The following is a 4,681-nucleotide window of genomic DNA, read 5'->3' on the forward strand; positions in this document are numbered from 1 at the left end:
TGAGTGGGTGGACAGCATTTCTGAGAAATAGAGCAGAGATCCCTCTGGCTCAGGTTGCCACTGAGTTGGGAGCAGAAAGGGAAACACATTCACAGGTAAGTGGGCCCTGGGATGAGTTCACAGTGTGGGGCTCGGGTCCAGCTTTTCCAGTACAGCATTTTAGCACAGAGGGGTCCAGAGTGCAGGGGTTTTGCGACTGTCCAACCCAGGTGGGAAGTAGCGGCCCCCTAACCATTAGGATCTTTGCCAATATTGAACTGCAAGCCTGTGAGTGACAATATAATGTCATCATTACCAGCTGACCCAAGCAGACTCAAAAACCCCAAATCAGCAGTAACCACAGAAATGCAGAAAGCAGGCACGTGCTACTGGTGCCTTGGAGCTTTTTTTTTCCTTCCTCCTTTTTTCCCTTATCCCCACCTCACCCAGTAGAAGAACCACATAAAGCCACCACAACACTTACTCATCCCAACTGTAAATCCCCTTCATGATTTATAGAGACTTGCATCCACATTCCACACACTGATCCCATCAATGCAAAGAAAACTTTGCAACCCAGCACACCTGAATCAATAACCAAAAAAATTAAAATACACCAGCTCCACCATTACAAAAATATTTCAACATAAATTCAATCCAAAACAAATCAATACATAACTAACAAAGACAACAACTTCAAAATGTCTAGGAAACAATAGGCAACCTCAAACCAAACAAACAAAAAACATGCTAAGACAATAGAAATAAAATCTCAATCAAAAATCTCATTAAGTATGGAGGAAGAGGAGGCAATAGAATTATCCAAGAAAGAATTTAGAAGAAATGTTTATTGAACTCTACAAGAGCTTAAGGAAACCTCCGACAGAACCAAGGAGAATACAGACAGTACCCTGGAAGAAATCGGGAAAATGATTCAAGAACAAAATAGCAAGATTAATACGCAATCAGAACTCACCCAAAAATGGCAGTTAGAAACCCAGAAAATGAACACTAAAATTACAGAATTACACAACACAGTGGAAGCACTGAAGAATAGGGTAGAACTGCCTGAAGAACATATTTCCCAACTAGAAGGTAAATCCCTTGACACCAGCCAGCATGAAGAAAAATCAGAACAAAGATTTAAGAGAAATTAAGAGAACCTAAGCATTATATGGGATGACATGAAAAGAAACAACATACACCTCATTGGAATTCCAGAACAAGAAGAGGTGGGAAAAAAAAAAAAAAAAAAAAAAAACTGAGAAAATTTTGGAAGACTTATTAATGGAAAATTTCCCCCATATCATGAAGGAAGAAAAAAAATTTGTCCAAGAAGCTCAACAAACCCCATACAGCATAGATCCCAAGAGAAAGTCACCAAGCCATATCATAATCAAACTCTCCAAAACCAAAGACAAAGAAAGAATCTTGGAAGCATCCTGGGAATAAAGAAATATCACCTACAATGGACAAACAGGATGAATTCTGATTACTCAGCAGAAACCATGCAGAAAAGAAGATAATGGGAAGGCATATATAAAACACTGAAGCAAAAGACTCCCAACCAAGAATTTTATATCCAGTCAAATTGTCCATCAAATATGTGGGTGAAATCAAGACATTCTCAGACAAAGAGAAATTAAAGAATTTTGTGAAAACCAGACCAACCCTACAAGAAATGCTTAAGGAAGTCCTTCCAATAGAGAGCCCACAGTAGAGAACAACAAATTAAAATCAGGGTACATGACATTGACACTAAAACAAAATCGGGAATAGATGCTCAAAATGAGCCCATAAAATATTGTATACAACAAAACAAGGAGTCAATCTGTAGACAAAACCAACAACAAAGCAAGTAGAGGGAATAAAAGCTTTAGGTACAAAACTTCCAAATGGATAGGAAAACAGGACAATGCTCTCATAGAACAGACTGTTCCAAAAATATAAAGACAAGAATTCACTCCAAGGTAACCATGGAGAAAATTAACAATCCCCTAAGCAAACCCAGAAAGAAGGAAAACATATGGACTTAGTAAGCACAAAGCCAACAATAAAGAAGAGAGGAAACACTTGACCACAAAATGAACTCAGTACAGAAAAGTATTTGGACCAAGGAAATCTCCAACACAACCAAAAACACAGTAGAATAACAGTAATCGATTCATACCTATCACTAATTTCACTCAGTGTGAATGGACTAAATGCACCAGTCAAAACAAAGAGAGTGGTAGACTGGATAAGAAAAGAAGACACATCAATATGCTGCCTACAAGAGACCCACCTTAGACACAAAGATAAAAACAAATCAAAAGTTAAGGGGTGGGAAAAAATACACCAAACCAACAGTAACCAAGAAAGAGAAGGAGTGGTAGTATTAATTTCTGATAAAATAGAATTATGGTGAAAAACAGCATAAGAGACAAAGAAGGTCACTAAATGATGCTGAAAGGGTCAATTGACCAAGAAGACATTACTATAATAACTATCTATTGACCCAATGAAAGTGCTCCAAAATACATGAAGCAAATATTAATTGAATTGAAAGTGAAAATAGACAGCACTACAATAGTAGTAGGAGACTCTAACACACCACTTTCAAGGAGAGGCAGATCAACTAGAAAAAACAAAGATGCAGAAGAACTCAACAACATAATCAGCCAACTCGACCTCATAGACATATACAGAGCACTCCACCCAACAAAAGCACAATTCACATTCTTCTCCAGTGCACATGAATAATTCTCCAGAATAGACCATATGTTAGGAAACAAAACAAGCCTCAATAAATTCAAAAATATCGAAATACTACAAAGCATCTTCTCAGACCACAATGCTATAAAATTAGAAATTAATAATAGGAAGAAGATCAAGGAAAAAACATCAAACGTGGAAATTGAATAATACACTGCTCAGAAACTACTGCATAATAGAAGAAATAAAGAGTGAAAAAAAAAATTCCTAGAAACAAATGAAAAGATACATCTTACCAAAACTTATGGGACACAGCAAAAGCAGTACTCAGAGGTCAATTTATTGCAATAAATGCACACATCAAAAAAGAGGAAAGAAACAAAATCAACACTCCAACTCACCAACTCCAACAATTAGAAAAAGAGCAGCAAAAGAAGCCTACAGTGTCCAGAAGTAAAGAAATCATAAAGATCATAAATAAATGAAACACACACACACACAAGAGAATATCAACAAAATGAGAAGCTGGTTCTTCCAAAAGATTAACAAAATTGAAAAATAGTTGGCAAAGAGGAAGTAAAGCTATCTCTATTTGTGGATGACATGATTCTGTACATGGAAAACTCAAGAGACTCAACAGAAAACCTACTGGAACTAATAGAGAGATTCAGCAAAGTGGCAAAATACAAAGTCAACATACAAAAATCAGTTGCATTCCTCTATACCAACAAAGAGACTTCTGAAAAAGAAGTAAGTGAGACAATACCATTTATAATAGCTACCAAAAAGAAGTGTCTAGGAATAAATCTTACCAGAGACACAAAAGACCTATACAAAGAAAACTATAAAATACTACTATAAGAAACTATAAGGGAATCTACATAAATGGAAGAACCTGCCTTGTTCATGGACAGGAAGACTGAATATTGTGAAAATGTCAATACTACCCAAAGCAATCTACACATTTAATGCAATCCCAATCCAGATACCAACAAAATATTTTAAGCATATGGAAAAACAAATTACTCACCTTCATATGGAAAGGAAAGAGACCTCAGATAAGCAGAGCACTACTGAAGAACAAAGTGAGAGGCCTCACACTCTCAGATCTCAAAACCTACTCTACAGCCAAGTACTCAAAACAGTGTGGTATTGGCACAGTGATAGACAGATAGACCAATGGAACAGAATCAAAAACCCAGAAATAGACCCATCCATCTATGGATAGCTGATCTTTAACAAAGGACCAAAACCCATTAAAAGGGGACGAGGTAACCTTTTTAACAAATGGTGCTAGCAAACTTGGATATCCACTTGCAGAAAAATGAAACAAGACCCACACCTCACCCCATGTACAAAAAACAAACTCAGGTTGGATCAAAGACTTAAATGTAAAACCCAAAGCTATAAAGTTCATCAAAGATAAAATAGGGACAAATCTAGGGACCCTAATTTATGGCATGAATAGATTATCAAGCATAACTCAGAATGTATGAGATGTGGAGGAGAAACTAGATGACTGAAACCTTTTAAAAATTAAATTCTTAGGCTCATCAAAAGATTTCTCCAAAAGCTAAAAAGAGAACCTACAGATTGGGATAAAATATTTGCCTATGACATATAAGAAAGGACTTATCTCCAAAATGTATAGAAATCTCCAACACCTCAACACCAAAAAGACAAACAATTTAACACAAAAATGGGCAAGGGACACAAACAGACACTTCACTAAAGACAATATGCTGGCGGCCAACAAACACATGAGTAATTGCTCGCAATCTTTACTCATTAGAGAGATGCAAATCAAAACAACAATGAGATATCATCTCACCCCAGCATTAATAGCAAAGTTCAACAAGACAGAAAATAATAAATGCTGGTGAGGCTGTGGAGAGATATGAACTCTCATACACTACTGGTGGGATTGTAAAATGGGTTAGGGTTAGGCAAATGGTATGGTGTTTCCTTAAAAAACTGGAAATAGAAATACTATTTGAGCCAGCAATTC

This window comes from Orycteropus afer, unplaced genomic scaffold, assembly GCF_000298275.1.
Source record: "Orycteropus afer afer isolate SDZICR_OR568_19922 unplaced genomic scaffold, OryAfe1.0 scaffold00807, whole genome shotgun sequence".
Lineage (NCBI taxonomy): Eukaryota > Metazoa > Chordata > Mammalia > Tubulidentata > Orycteropodidae > Orycteropus > Orycteropus afer.